This window comes from Periplaneta americana, chromosome 6 (genome assembly GCF_040183065.1).
Source record: "Periplaneta americana isolate PAMFEO1 chromosome 6, P.americana_PAMFEO1_priV1, whole genome shotgun sequence".
Lineage (NCBI taxonomy): Eukaryota > Metazoa > Arthropoda > Insecta > Blattodea > Blattidae > Periplaneta > Periplaneta americana.
This window is the reverse complement of record NC_091122.1, coordinates 165837846-165853091: the sequence shown is the minus strand read 5'-3', so window position 1 is coordinate 165853091 and position 15246 is coordinate 165837846. Positions and strand designations below refer to the sequence as shown.

Below are 15246 nucleotides of genomic sequence, written 5' to 3'. Positions count from 1 at the left end.
AAGGATGCTGTTTTGTGCTGAAACCACCCCGTCACTGGACGCCGTGAAACTAATCGTATTGGTTATGTTAATTACAATGATGCTGATTCAGTGTATTTATACAAAGGGTGTGGAAAAGAAAGAATTCTTGGAACAATTTATCACCAGTTATGTGTATAATTTGGAAGCAATGGATTGTCTTGGAATTCACTAACTGAAAAAGTATTTGAATACTCACTACATGTTATTTTTTTTTTTTATGAATCAATATATACATATAATGTTATTTTGTTACTATTTTCTTTTACCAAGCACATCCCCATCCTCAATCCACAATGACTAGGTCAGTTTAATCATTAACATTCACACAATTGTGACATTCATGACTCTCAATCATGCTTCCATATCCTCAGGTTTTATACCATTCGTCATACAAACATATAATGAACTTGTGTATTTCAAATCCAAAACTCTCTATCATTACTAATGTATAACAAAGCCCTATGATTTGGTAATTCCATTTCGCACATCCTGAGAGGAAATACATAATCATTCTCGTCAAGTGCAAAAACATTTATTGAAATATCATTGGGTTTTTTTATATTTTGCTCAACAAATATGTTAAGTTTTAAAGTAGAGTACTCACTTAAATGTCTCTTTAAAATGTCTCGGATTTCATCAGTGATGCATTCTCAAATATCGTTTAATTCACTCTCATGATTTGTTAGATTTAGAGCAATATAAGTCTTCAAACGATTTTTGAAAGCTCTATCCGATAACGCAAACACAGATCCGGAACATACTTGACTGGATGTTGGCGCCACCATTGGGATAGCATCCGCTCCAGAGGTCGGTTGTGCAACCATGCCAGATGTTCATGTTGGGATAGCAATCAACCCCGAGAAAGGTGACGTAACCATAACTAATTATAGATTTTGATTAATGTTTATCGTATTGGTAATTGAGGTGGTGATGAATCATGACATGTAAATTCTAATCCGGCAGTTGTCTTTATACTCGACCACAGAATTTGAACCCGTGACCTCCTCAATGCGAGTCTCATACTCTCTCGGTTGCGCATCATTGTTTATGTAAATAAAATAAATTAAGATGAAATTAGGTACATATATATTATTTTAAGGAACATGGGAAACGAATAGTGTGGGTAAATTATGAGCACAGGAACGTTATTTCGTGACACTTTTTAAAATAGTGAGCTCGATGCTAAATTACTCATATGCATCTAAGGAAACACCAGAGCAATAACCATAATTTTTTATGTAAATAAAATGAATTAAAATGAAATTAGGTACATATATATTATTTCAAGGAACATGGGAAACGAATAGTGTGGGTAAATTATGAGCGCAGGAACGTTATTATTTTGACACTTTTTAAAATAGTGAGCTCAATGCTAAATTACTCTTATGCATCTTAGGAAACACCAGAGCAATAACCATCATTTTTATGTAAATAATATGAATTAAAATGAAATTAGGTACATATATATTATTTTAAGGAACATGGGAAACGAATAGTATTTGGGAACGTTATTTCGTGACACTTTTTAAAATAGTGAGCTCAATGCTAAATTACTCATATGAATCTAAGGAAACACCAGAGCAATAAATAAAGGAGCTACCACAGTGTTTTCAATAGCGTTAGATACAATCGGTGTCAGTCCGTGTTTTCCCTAATCGTTTGTGATCTTTCGCCTAACATACTCGTATTCACATCATCTGCATAGACAAGCAGCTGATGTAACCCATTCAATTCCAAACCCTCTCTGTTATCCTTAACTTTCCTAATGGCTAATTCTAAAGCAAAGTTAAAAAGTAAAGGCATCTCTTTGCTTTAGTCCGCAATTATTTGTTTCATCTACGAGTACGTTGACATTCTTAACTCTTAATAATAAATAATTAATTTTTAATCACATACCTTAATGTTCATCCTCAGCAGTAACTAATTATAGATTTAATTAATGTTTATCGTGTTGGTAATTGAGGCGGTGATGAATCATGACATGTTAATTTCCAATCTGGCAGTTGCCTTTATGATTAGTCAGATTGGTCGGTAAGCCATCAGGGAGAATTTGATCAGCTCTATAAAAGAGTACCTTACATACTGTAAATTCAATATTCAATTCTACCCAACTCGTACAGATACAATTGCTCCTTTGTAAAATAACTCCGCTCCATTGAGTTCAATGGTAATATGCGTCTAAGGAAACCATGAAAAAGTTCAGTCAGGTTGGTTGGTTACAAACTTTGAACCCATGATCTCCCGGATGCGAATCTCAAACTCTTTCGGTTGTGTATCACAGTCTATTTATAACTAAATAATTTCCATTTAAAGACTTATATTTTAAACCAGCAGGGAGAATTTGATCCACTTCTTTTTTATATTTAACTCTTCCATTCGAAATTGTCGCTAATGCAATAGTAGTGATATTCATTATTTTACTTTAATATGAACCCGTGACCTCCTGAATGCGAGTCTCAAACTCTCTTGGTTCTGCATCATTGTTTATGTGAATAAAATAAATTCAAATGAATTAGGTATATAAATATTATTTTAAGAAACACGGAAAACGAATATGGGTAGAATATTGCGAAATTAAAAGACACATAGCTAATCGTATGTTTCATTGTTAGATTCACCTATGAAGATTAATGTTTATCGTATTGGTAATTAAGGCGGTGATGATTCATGACATGTTAATTTCACAATCTGGCAGTTGTCTTTATGACTAGTCAGATTGATCGGTCACAGAATTTGAACCCGTGACCTCCTGAATGCGAATCTCAAACTCTCTCGGTTCTGCATCATTGTTTATGTGAATAAAATAGCGTCTAAGGAAACCATGAAAAAGTTCAGTCAGGTTGGTTGGTCACAAACTTTGAACCCATGATCTCTCGGATGCGAATCTCAAACTCTCTCGGTTGTGTATCACAGCGTATTTATAATTCAATAATTTCCATTTAAAGATTATATTTTAAGCCAACAGGGAGAATTGGATCCACTTCTTTTTTATATTTAACTACAGCTTTCGAAATTGTCTCTAATGCAACAGTTCGTTATTTTACTTTCTCTACCCATTTTCTCAATCATGGTTAGCGCGGTGAATGTTGTATCGATACATGAACCTTGCTCTCAATGTCATATTAGACATCTAAAGGAAGGTCATGGGGCATGTGGTACTCTCACACATGTCTCTTTCTCAGTCGAGTAGTTGGAATGTAAGCTTAAACACGATTCTACAGTAGGCTAATGTAAGTTCATTGCATCTAATTAGCAGTCCCATATTCATTAATCTGTTATATGTGTACTTAATGTTCATAGAAATCGGTTCGGCCATTATTGCGTGAAAAGGTAACAAACATCCCGATAGACAGTCATGAAGTTAAATTGAAAAATAATTATAATATGTATACCGGTATTTAAAGAAATTTTTTAAAATTGTGACCTTTCATTTCGATACAGTCTTCAGTTCTTTTGTGCATATTATCGCACTATAGACTATTGCATCTAATTCCAATTACCAGTTTCGTCCTTCGTACTAGTAACTCAGGTTGAAATAATTCTACTCTATAAAAGAGTACCTTACGAACTGTAAACTCAATCTTCACTTCTACCCGACTCATATGGATAAAATTGCTCCTTTGTAAAAATAACTCCGCTCCAGTGAGCTCAATAGTAATATGCATCTAAGGAAACCATGAAAAAGTTCAGCCAGATACTTTGAACCCATGATCTCCCAGAAGCGAATCTCAAACTCTCTCGGTTGTGTATCATAATCTATTTATAAATCATGTGCATATTATCGCACTATAGACTATTGCATCTAATTCTAATTACCAGTTTCGTCCTTCGTACTAGTAACTCAGGTTGAAATAATTCTACTCTATAAAAGAGTACCTTACGTACTGTAAATTCAATCTTCACTTCTACCCGACTCATATAGATATAATTGCTCCTTTGTAAAAATAACTCCGCGCCAGTGAGCTCAATAGTAATATGCATCTAAGGAAACTATGAAAAAGTTCAGTCAGATACTTTGAACCCATGATCTCCCAGAAGCGAATCTCAGACTCTCTCGGTTGTGTATCATATTCTATTTATAAATCAATAATTTCCATTTAAATACTTATATTTTAAGCCAACAGGGAGAATTTGATCGACTTCTTTTTATATTTAACTAAAATACCATATTAAACATAACGATAATTATTGTAATGTAGATTTCACATACTATCACTGAGCTTATTGTAACGTGAGATGACTGATAGAGTATAGCAACATTAAAAGACACACAGCTAATCGTATGTTTCAATGTTATATTCACTTATAAGAAACACGTTTGTATTACTCTTCGTAGTCTGAATACGGAAGTAAAATAAAGAAATGGGGTATGTCTGTTTGTACCCATCCAGCGTATTACGAAAAAGATTCCATTTATTTAAGGCGGTCTTGCACAACAAACAGGGAATATTATTTATTGTGACATTAAAATACACAAAACTAATCGTATGTTTCAATGTTAGATGCACCTATAAAAAAACCTTTATTATTATCATCATTATTATTATTATTATTATTATTATTATTATTATTATTATTATTAATTCTGGAGATTGACTAGTAATTATAGGTAATTATTCAAGTGAGCATTTACTTGGATTTTATGAACCTCCATGTAAAAGAAGTTGTGTGCATGAGCGTCTTTAAATAATAAGAATAGTATATTTTATCTACTTTTATTTACTCGTAATAAACTTACAGTGCTTGTGCATAAACTTGTTTTTAGTTTCGATGCGAATTGGTTCGGCCATTATTGTGTGAAAAGGTAACATAGACAGACAGACAGACATACATACAAACAAACAAAAATGTCAAAAATACGATTTGTGGTCTGAGGATGGTTAATTATACATGTTCTGTATATCCCTTTGTACTTTTAACAACTGATGTGAGAATTACCAGTCTACTCCGCGAATGTGCTCTAAATCTAACAAATCATGAGAGTGAATTAAAAGATATTTGAGAATGCATCACTGATGAAATGCAAGACATTTTAAAGAGACATTTAAGCGAGTACTTTGCTTTAAAATTTAACATATTTGTTGAGCAAAATTTGAATTCCCATAATAAACTAATACTTATCAAAAAAAAATTATTAAAAAATGAATGTCACGTGTTAAAAAAAAAAAAACTGAATGTGATGCACTGATTAATGTAATTAATGATGTACATTTTGATAAGAATCATGCGTTAGATCTATGCATCACGACGTGTAATTATAAATGTAAACACCATTTATTTTTTGGAAAAGGATTTATTATTATTATTTTATTTTTATTATTATTATTAAATTTTCTGAGGAAGGAGTAAGGTGAAAGATTTTACTTCCTCTGACTGGTTATGCGTCAATCTATCTTCAAAAGTCCAAGTCTTTTTATGTATATCCCTTTGTACTTTAACAACTGATGTGAGAAATTACAGTCCGCTCCGCGAATGTCTGGAATCAGGTAAAAGATGTTTACTTCCAGCCATAGATAGAGTATAAATCATGCTATTTATGCCTCTTTAAATACAGCAACCAGGTGACTGTTGAAGTGAGTTTTCTTCATTGTTATTATGCTGTACATTTCATTCACGTCTAGTAATCATAGGTAATTTTTGAAGTGAGAATTGAGTTTTCTCCACATATTTGAGTAATTTTATTTATTTCTACTCACCATTCCGCTATTTCATCTTTTTGAATTCGATTTGATGCATTGTTTTACTTCCACCAAGGTGATACACTTTCTCTTTCAACTGCGGTGAACTGCTTGGGCGCTGCTTCAGACAGCTGCGTCCAGTCAATGTCATATAGTCGAGGACTCACTTTCACTTCCACGTGCGGGATTCACCTCTCACACAGATGGCTAAACCGACTGCGTAATACATACTCATACATATTTCACAACAGAAAATTATTTTCAACTGGCCAGGAAACAGGCGGTGGTCGAAAAAAATAATACAAGTGTCAAATAAGACCTATAGGAACATGTGTATTCGAAACATCCACGCATATCGAGTGATTTACCTTGGCTCTTACGTAACAAGAGCTTTCATTTGAACTTAACAAACAATGGACCTTGAAACTTATGTAACACAGCTTTCACTTCATTTCAACATTCTCTCCATGCTCATTCGTCAATCGCTTTCCCACACCACTCGCTTGCAAATCCCCATTCACCAATCACAAAACAGCTCCCCTTATCCCTCCTTTGACCACGCCCCCTTTCCCCTATCCCTCTTTTGGTCACACCCCGTTTCCCCTATCCCTCATTTGGTCACGCCCCGTTTCCCCTATCCCTCATTTGGCCACGCCCCCTCCGGCCCTCCATACCCTCCGACCCTTGACGTCAGCTTCATTTCCTTACTACTAACAAAACACAATTTTTATTGTCTGTTACCATAACAATAGGTTACAAACATTTCTTTCAAGTGCTGAAAAGTGAATCTTCTTCTATTGTCTCTGAGGATAGATTTATACTGACTAAAAGAGCGTTCGACGTCACAAGAAGTAACTGGTACATAATTCAATTTCACAATGTCTGCTGGGGATAAGTCCAAGTTAATCTTCACTGTTGATTCACCACTCATCACAGCAACAACCTTTTGTAGTTCTTCATATCCAGGGTTTTTTGAAAGTACAGTGTCCACCTTAGCTCTTACTGCATCTGCAACTTTACCTCTACCACGATTCAGTTGTTCCACAGTACTATTTATAATTTCAAAACTTTCAGATAGTGAAAGGTGCCTATTTTGGAGACTTTTGAGCGTTTTTATGATGCATGAAAATGTATGCTGAATGTGAGCTAAGTCATTCTTCACACTTATGTCACAGGTAACTGTTTTCGCAGTATCAATTGAGACTGCATCTTCAGAGTCCAATGCAAGGAGAACATTGTTAATAGAGTCTATATGTTCGGCATAATATTCAACTGCTTCTAGCCATGTACCCCATCTAGTTAAAATTGGCTTTGGTGGCAATGGAATTTCAGGGTACATTTCTTTCAACACGTTAACTCTACTGGGAGCTTTGAGAAATACTTTTTTCACTGATGAAATCAACAAATCTACTTTAGGGAAATTGTCTCTGACCACTTCTGCCACACGATGAAATGCATGCGCCACACAAGTAAAATGAGTCAATTTAGGATATACAACAGATAATGCTTGTCCAGCTTTGACCATATAAGGGGCAGCATCGCTAATAAAGAATAACACATTATCGTACATAATACCCTTTGGCCACAGGATACCCATAGCTTCGTTGAACAGTTTAACTATAGTTTTGTTATTGCACTTTTCTAGAACATCACAATGTAAAAGAATTCGTTCAGAATATTGTTCACTTAACAAACCGATAACTACATTACCAACAAGTCTACCTTCTTTGTCGGGAGTCTCATCAATGGAAACCCAAATTGAACTATCTTTAATTTCATCTCTTATCTTCTGTATTGTCTCATCGTAGATGGATGGAGCATACGTCTTCCTAAGTGTTGACTCATCCGGGATTGTATGTTGAGTATATTTTTCAAGGAATTCCCTGAAGACCTTATTCTTTAGTTTGTAGAGAGGAATATCAGCAGAGATGAGAGAACGGCACAGGTCGATGTTAAACTCAGATCTTACATTCGATGTTGTTGGTTGTGTTAAAAACAATTGTCTCTGCTTGGAATTTAGTTGTTTGTTGGCCTGATGTTTACTAGTTGTAATGTGTTGTTGCACCAGGAACTTTTGTGTAGATGATACTGCACACTGACACAAATTACAAAATAATATTTTATTGTCAGTTGATAAACCATCTTCTTTAAATTCTGAAATGTAACTTGTTAGTTTTGATTTTAAATTGACTGAATGACGTACTTTTGGCATATTTACCGTCTTTATAGTATGATTTACAAAACTGAACCTATGTGTACTCTGACTGGCATTTAACTGTTGAGCTGCACAACTGAAGTCTGTCAAAAATTTTAAATTAAATTAATACAGTTTTGTAACTTACTTTCCCATTGTTGATAGGACTGCTAATTTTCAAATAACTCTGATGTTAAAGGGATTACTGAACATGTGTTTAAATCTCTATTGTTGAAATGTATTTTTAAAAGTTAATGGAATTTTGTTTTGTTTTATTGTTAAACCTAATATAATATGGACTGTTTTATATGAAATATGGAAAATATATGGAAATTAACGAAAATATGTACTAAACTCTAAAATATGGAAAAATATGGAAAATAAAAGTAGGATTTTTCAACCCTACACATTGTGAAACATAAAGATAATGCAAAATATAAATTATATTAGCTTTATAAGTAAATATGTATTTACATATAAATCCTTTCCCTGTTCATAAGCAATATCAGTGGTGGCATAATGGCATTATCAAAGCAGTGTGTAAGCGTTAGAAAACGATTATTTCATGAGAAATGGGAGGAAGAGTTTTTTGCTGTTTAGAAGGGGAGAACATACGATGTATGTTATGCTCGAAAATCCTATTAGGAATTAATAAATTTAATATACAACGACATTACTCCTTATGTCATAAAGAACATGCTGAATTAGAAGGTAAGACAAATTAAATGTTATTTTTCGTACTATTCCGAAGAAAATGTATGATCTTAACATTTGCATAGTATACTAAATACGACATTTACCTTAAACACGCTGCATTAAAAGGTACGAGGAATTATATGTTGTTTGTACGTATTATTTCCAAAAGAAATTTATAAAAAAAAAAATATTAAATGTGCGTAGAAAACGAAATATGATTTTCTGAAATTATTTTAGTTCGAGAACATGCAAATCTATTTAAGTAATCTTGATAAATGCCAGAATATTCGAGAAAATAAACGTAGACAACGTGATGGAATATTATTGGCTAGTTACGCAATTTCTCGCCTGTGATTTAAATCAATTCAATGATGGAGAAATAGTAAAGAGGTTTATGATTAAAGCTGCCGAATTAATTTGCCAAATTGAATAAAAGTTTTCGAGTCTCTCACGTTAACCAAGCGCTTTCCTAATAATTCGCCACTGACCGCATGAGCGATGATAAGGTGACGCAGGTCACAGCAATTTATATTTCCGTGCGGTTTTTTTTAAAGCAAGACGTAAAGCGCTGCAGCAGACCTTTCTTTTATTACATTTGCTTCACCGTCGCTGTAGCAAGCGTGCAGCAAATCAAAACTTCGCTTTACGGGTTTGCTGCACAATCCATCATGGCAGAATGTGTGTTTTGGTTTTTTTGCAACGTTTATTATTGTCAAAATCGTCTAGTAATAATAATTCCATGTCACTATCATGGAAGTCGAAACTATTTAACATGTTCGGTTCTTTTAGGGTTAAATTTATTACGGCAGAAATAGAAGCCTATATTAATTGTCCACCATTTTGCAGTCAGTTGACCTACTTACGTTTTTTTTCGACCCTCATTTTGCTGCAGCAAAGGTATAAAGCGCTTTACTGAAGCACTTAAAAAAACGCACGGTTTTCCATCCTACTCTGCAGTCTCCTCTCCTAGTAAACAAACTATTTCAAATCGAGTGCCTCACGTAACCGAAAATTGTGCCCATGTATGGCCTATAGAATGGGAGCGAGAGACCAATTCGATTACAGGCTAATACAATAATAACGAAAATATGTCTGTTTCAATACGATGTGAAACTATATAATCATACTTATGCTCCTTAAACCACCTTCTCCATATCATCAATGAATTTAACGGAACGATTTCAAAACCTATTCTCTGAATTCGATTACTCCCGTCCTACGCCCTTTTCCGAAAGTGCAGCTCTGTTATTATCTGTAGACTACAGACTATTCGTTTTCCGCGATTGTGTCGCAAACATGGCCGCAGAACAAGGAAATGACGACGAATTGTGTTGGGATTTGGGAAGTAGGTCTACATGTCAACATCACTCGTAACTATGCCAACAAGCAAGAGAATGGGAGGGAGGGGGGAGAGAATCCATGCCGTTATTACTTGTAATACTGCAACTTTGTGAGATTATGCGTGAACGTAGTGTTTCGCATTTAATGTTAGGTAAAGAAAGGTGCTTTCCTTGATTTATTGTACGTTGATTTAACTCACCTTAGTTATATCGTTACAAAATATTTAAAATTGCGAGATTCATTTTCAGAAGCACGCAACCGTGTTATGTTTACTTGTTAGAACATTAATGTAGGCTTATAAAAAGTCATGTATTGTAAGAAGTTTGTAACAGCTAAGAAAATGGCTGTAACGAAAGTTACATATGTTCTCGTTATAAGTTTTAACGTTCAGCGGGAATTCAGATCCTTTATCATATTCAATCCCATTTATTAAGCCATTAAACATACAGTGATAGGCTTCGTCACAATACAGAAGGGAGGAAAAAAAACATACATTTGAAAATACACATATAATTGAAAACAGTAAAGTTTAATTAGAATGAAAACACAAAACATTTTGAAACTCTAAAATTAATGAAAACACTTCACTCTTAATATAACTTAATATTTGTAACTGTCCACACCTGTGGAGTAAAGGTCAGCGCGTCTGGCTGCGAAACCAGGTCGAATCCCAGTCGGGGCAAGTTACCTGGTTAAGGTTTTTTTCCGGGGTTTTCCCTCAACCCAATATGAGCAAATGCTGGGTAACTTTCTGTGCTGGACCCCGGACTCATTTCACCGGCATTATCACCTTCATATCATTCAGATGCTAAATAATCTAGATGTTGATACAACATCGTAAAATAACCAAATAAAATAAAAAATATATATATATTTGTAACTAAATGTAAATAACTTTATTTACTGGTATTAAAAAACAATTTCGTATGAATTTATGTTAAGAAACTCATCTAAAGAGTAGAAAGGATTAATTAAAAGCCAATTATAAAATCTAGCTTTGATACTATTGGTTGGTAACTTATAATATTGATTGGGAAGCTTATTATATAATTTCATCCCCATAACAGAAAATTTCTAATTTCATGATCATGTATATTGGCTATTAATGAGTAATTGTCTATATTTTGTCGAGTGTAAATTGTGTATAATATTACAGTTTATAGTTTATTTTCTTGGACCATGATTCAAAAGGCAAACACAATTTATTATGTAGCGTCGTAAGATTATCTTTCATTTTCTGGAATGCAAACAAAAAACATTCCCGTTATCCCAAAAGTAAATTATTTGATTGGCCGCATCTTCTACCCAGTCGGCTCTGGTTCGATCCCCAGTCTGGCCTTTATGGAATTTCTGATGCACAAAGCGGACGTGGCAGAGATTTTCTCGAGGTACTCCCGTTTTCTTCCTTAATCTAACATTATATACATTCCCCTGATTTCATCCATAATCTAAAATAGTTTAAAAAAATAGGTAGACGTCCCTTTTTTTAGTCTCTTGTAGAGTGTCCCGAGAAAATGTTTGTATGTATGTACTGTATACGTGTATTTACGTCTGTAATATACGTTTGTGCGAGATCGTGCGTATTTGCTTGCTTTCCGCACAAAACCAATACGCGGTAAGTGTGAAATACCACATTCAGTATTCCCAACGTAACACACATAACAATTTCCCTCTTCTTACCGCTTAAGCGCCATATTCATTTTACTGCTTTAGACTTTTAACATATTATTTTTAGAGACGTTTAACATAGTAATAATTATAATTGGAAACTTACCACTGCAATTTCACCTAAATTGTACTATTAATTATTGTTTTTAAATATTTGCAAAAATTAAGTAAAGTCTACTACTCCACGAAACTTCTTGCATTCCTGATACAAGTAACATTAAGGAAGCCATGAAAAAATCAACAAGATTCCAGATGCCGATGTTATTACTGCAATATGTTATATAAATAATATTATTAAAATATTAAAATGAAAAATAAATCATTACATAACCTTACCGTTTGTTTTAAGTTCGCATTTATAGACTGGGGGGGGGGGGGAAGACAGACGTATATCACGGCCTGCTGGAATATAGTAAACACAGAAAACATTTTATAGCAATAATATTGAAGATAGATATTTTAGTTTTTAAAAGTTGCCGTCATTGAACAGAAACCAAGATGGAGATTTCATTGCAACTAATTAGAAATTCGTCTTTCAGGTATGTAATAAACGATCTTCGCACAAAATAATGTACGATACACGAGCGGTATGTTTGTTTTCATGTTCGAGGAAAAGATTGAAAAAGCGAAACGTAGTTGAGCTTTTTTTAATTTCCGAGAACATGAAAACATCAACATACCGCTGTTGTAACGCATATTACTATTGTAGGCTATGTACTGTGCCGGTACTTGTGTAGGTGCGTATATGGGTATGTGTAAGTGTGTGTGTGTGCTGGTCGGCCTTGGCCCTTTCTGGACTGTCACACCGGATTGCTTTACAGGAGCACATGAGAATGTCTCATAAATATTGTTAGTGTAATATATCGGTCTCTATTTGAATAATGCCAACCTCGTAATTAATTTTGTACAGTTGGACATGTATTGCGCACACATCTGTTTCGCGTCTATGTCAAAGCAAAACTGAATAACATTATTATTTTTATAAATGTCGTCGTTGATTTTATGAAACCTCCTATGTGACAGTACAGCAAATAATTTTCCAGCAGGAAGAAAAAATTAATTATCAATAGGCCTACACTGATCCTCGATGATGTCATTTATGTTCATCGTATTCACCAACGCATTCTACCGAACTACTTCATATTCTTATGTAGACCCATTGATTTTTAATTATTTCTGTCTTTTTTCTGAAAAATTATTTTGTGTACTGTCATATAGGTTTCATAAAACCGATAGCAACTCTCTTCCCATTAATCTTAATAAACTCTTCCAAGTAGGTTATGTATATGCGGACTCCCCTCATCCATAGAAACGGAGTCGTTCGCATTATTATTGAGCTTATCGCATAACATAAGAAATTCCATGGTGACCAGTGTTATTCTTTTGCCACCGAATGCTTTCATTTTTTGTTTTCTATTAATGTAGGTGAAATATAGACGTTACACGTAAAAATTCCAAATCGCAAGGCACCACTTTTGAAATGCACAAAGTTGTACTGTCTCTGTTATGTGTCTACAGATCTGACGACAGGTCCAACAAATTACTTATTCATGAGAAGTACTCATTGAGATGATTCAGTGGTCATACTCATAGCCATAAAAGTAACGGCTGATTGCATCAACTGTGAGCAACACAGGTTGACTGTCATATGTTAACGATTACCAAAGAGCTTATTTTAATTTCATTATTTCATGAGTGTTCCTAATCTGTGATATTCTTCAAATCGATCGTTATTCGAATGAAGATTGAAGATGGAATTTGGCTCCGTCAAATGAGTTGACTATAGTAAATTAGTGACGAGGCATTAAGCAATTGGCTTGCTTATTCATTCATTAATATCTTTGTTGTGAAATGGAGGATTTGATTGGGTGTATTCAACATAATTTTATTTCTAGAAAGCAGTATTATTTTCTTATTAATGTTTGAACACTGAAAAAAATATTTTTTTACAAGTGAACAAATTATAGTAGGGGATTACTAATGCTCCATTGTACAATATGCAGTGTTATCTTTAAAAAATATATTAAAAATAGTAATTTTTAGAAGTAGGATTTTCACTAAGAAAATTAAAAAAAAAGAATAATTTTTTAAGTGTTTATGAGGAAAGGTTGAAATTTACAATGTGTGATTATGATATGGATAATTCTTTGATGGGCGATCATAAGAGTACAAGTCAAAAAACCTTATTTTACAGGAGAGCAAAAAAACTGTTTAACATCGTACATGATTTTGAAGATACTGTTATGTGTATCAGAGAATGCAGCATTCTACAGCAGGTTTTGACTTGTACTCTTTTTACCAGACATAGATATCGAGCTGATGATGACAAAAACTGTACATATCTCAATTTCGCCAAAAATTGACTTGTACTCTTATGATCGCCCATCAAAGAATTGATATGCATATTCAGTAAAAAAAATTTCAACTCGCTAGCTCAAAAATTGTGAATTTTAGAAATTTGAGTAGCGCATCATCTTAACCAAACAAAATTACAAGTCAAAATAATAATTAGATGGTCCGAAAACACATGTTTTTACGTTTTTAAGGGGTTAAGTACTGTTCACAGCAGTAACATTTTTGGAAATATTAAAAAATTTTTTTCCTCTATTACTGTATCTTGTACAATAATGAAAATTGGTATGTGTCCTTCTGCTATGTGAAAAAAATATTTTTACGATTAAAAAATTATTTATATATATATATATTTTTTTTTTTCAAAATTAAAAATGTTTGCAGTTCACTGTGCAGTGATGAAGCGTTTCCCTCATAATTCATAAACTTGTAAACTTTTTCATGTTCTCTCTCTTTTATTTTATTACTGAAACTCATGTTTACAATATCATGGTCTTTCAATTACATTCCTTAATAAATAATATTTTTTTTTATTTTGTGTTAGAAGAAAATACTGATATTTGACCATTTTTAAAAATGAATTTATTTTTTGTCACACAATCTATCAAAGGTAGAGAAGTGATCTTGCATCATATTGTAGATATGACATGCATAAATACACACTAAAAATTTCTTCACAGAATGTTGGATAGTTTTTGAGTTATGTGGGAAACGCTTCATCACTACACAGTAAACTGAATTAAAAAAAAAGTTTTTTTTTCTTTTTCTTTCTTTTTCATATAGCACAAGGACTGTGTTTTACACATACTAATTTTCATTATTGTATAAGATACAATAATGGAGGAAAAAATGTTGAATATTTTCAAAATTTTACTGCTGTAAGCTGTACCTAACCCCTTAATAGCTTGAATAAACGACTTAAATGTTTTTTTTTATGTCATGCCTTCAGTTTCTGACATGAACTTGGAACGATTGAGGAAAACCACAAAAAAAAAATTAATAAATAAAATTAGCTACTTTCTGGAATCGAATCCTGTAAATTTTGGGGTAATTACAACTATAATATTCACACCAGCAATAGGCGCTGTCGGCCCATATACAAACGTGTGCCGAGCTCTTACCTTGACACTGTTGCGGAGTGATCTATCAGGTGACATTCGAATAACTGATTTCGCACCTCGCTCCTGCATCTTTTAAATATGCAATTGTGGGCGCTCGATTTGGGTCAGTGAAAGCCCCTTCCCCGTCTTTTACAGCATAGGAGCTGTTTCGCAGAACTGAACTCCATACTGTACA

At 33.6% G+C, this 15246-nt stretch overlaps 1 long non-coding RNA gene across 1 annotated transcript in view; it reads right to left on the bottom strand.

Moving 5' to 3' along the window:
- LOC138702013 (uncharacterized) overlaps positions 1-15246 on the bottom strand; it is a 36829-nt gene extending 21583 nt beyond the window's left edge. Inside the window, exon 1 of the long non-coding RNA XR_011332766.1 lies at positions 15072-15246. This is a non-coding gene — a long non-coding RNA (uncharacterized lncRNA). The remainder of the gene's footprint in view (positions 1-15071) is intronic.